At 32.8% G+C, this 1629-nt stretch overlaps 1 non-coding gene across 1 annotated transcript; it reads right to left on the reverse strand.

The window, feature by feature from the left end:
* Positions 1-891: 891 nt before the first annotated feature.
* LOC123571989 (U6 spliceosomal RNA) lies at positions 892-998 on the reverse strand. Its single transcript, XR_006696346.1, has one exon. It is a non-coding gene; the product is annotated as a U6 spliceosomal RNA (small nuclear RNA).
* Between the last annotated feature and the right edge of the window lie 631 nt (positions 999-1629).

The following is a 1629-nucleotide window of genomic DNA, read 5'->3' on the forward strand; positions in this document are numbered from 1 at the left end:
TCTTTTCTTTGAGGATGCTGTAAATAGGCCCCCAACATTTTCTAGTTTTGTGGTTTCAGCTGAGAAATCCAGTGCTAGTCTAATGGGTTTCTCTTTGTAAGTGACCTGATCTTTCTTTCTAGCTGCCTTTAACATTTTTTCTTTCACATTGATCTTGGAGAATCTGATGACTATGTGACTTGGTGATAGTTGCCTTATATAATATGTCACATGGTTTGTCTGTATTTCTTAAATATGCATATCAGTTTCTGCAAGACTGGAAAAATTTTCGTGGACTATCTACTTGAAAATGTTTAAGTTGCTTATTCTCTCTCCTCTCAGAAATGACAATGAGTCATAAATTTGGTTTCTTTACCTAATTCCACATTTCTTGGAGGTTTTATTCATTTTGAAAATTCTTTTTACTTTATTTTTATCTGACTCAGTTAATTTGAAGACCTGGTCTTCGAGTTCTGAGTCTCTTTCCTCAGCTCAGTCTATTCTGCTGTTAATGGTTCAAACTGTATTATGAAATTCTTATAATGAATTTTTAGTTCCAGAAGTTTATTTTACTTCTTTCTTAAAATGGCTATTTTATCTTTCAGCTCATAAATCATTTCACTAGATATTTTTGGACTCCTTGGATTTGGTTTTGACTTTCTCCTGGATCTCAATGAGTTTCTTTGCCATCACATTCTGAATTATCTTTGATATTTCAATTATTTCAAACTGACTAAGAACTATCAGCCCTGGGGGATAATTGTTTGTCTGAAGGTAAGGAGACACTCTGGCTTTTTGAATGGCCAGAATTCTTGTTCTGGTTCCCTTTCCCATCTGAGAGGTCTGTTGTCCTTTTAACTGTGGTGTAGGTAGAGTATACTTGGCTTCATTTCTAGGTGCTTTCTGAGGGATAAAAGTATGGAACAGGTTATGAAAGTCTATGTCATCCTTGCACAGAGGCCATGCTAGTCTTCTCGGTATTATCCCAATTTTAGTGTATGTTCTTCTGAAACGAGCACTGAAAGATCATTTGACCATATACATGTGGGTTTAATTCTGGGTTCTCTATTCTGTTCCATTGTTCTATTTTTATATCAATAGCATACTATTTTAATTATTGTTGCTTTATAGTAAGTTTTGAAATCTAGAAGTGTGATACTTCAAGCTTTGTCCTTCCTGTTCAAAACTATTTTGGCTATTTGGAGTCTTTTGTTATACCATATGTATTTCGGGATATTTTTTTTTATTTCTGCAAAAAATGATATTTTGATAGGGATTGCATTCAATTGACTTTGAGTAATATGGATAATTTAACAATATTACATCATCTACTCCATGAACATAAGATATCTTTCTACATGTTTTTGTCTTTTACAGTTTCTTTTGGCAATGTTTTGTAATTTTCAGTGTCCAAGTCTTTGTCTCCTTTGTTAAGTTTATTCTTAAGTATTATATTCTTTTTCTATGCTTTTGTAAAAATAAGGTTGTTTTCTCAATTTTCTTCTCAGATAGTTTGTTGTTAGTGTATGGAGATATAATTGATTTTGTTGTACATTGATTTTTGTACTGTGCAACTTTGCTAAATTCACTTATTGGTTCCTTTAAAAAGAGAGAGAGAGAAAGAGAGAGAGAGAGAGATGAGGTCTCATT

The sequence above is a fragment of the Macaca fascicularis genome, chromosome 2 (assembly GCF_037993035.2).
Source record: "Macaca fascicularis isolate 582-1 chromosome 2, T2T-MFA8v1.1".
NCBI classification, from domain to species: domain Eukaryota; kingdom Metazoa; phylum Chordata; class Mammalia; order Primates; family Cercopithecidae; genus Macaca; species Macaca fascicularis.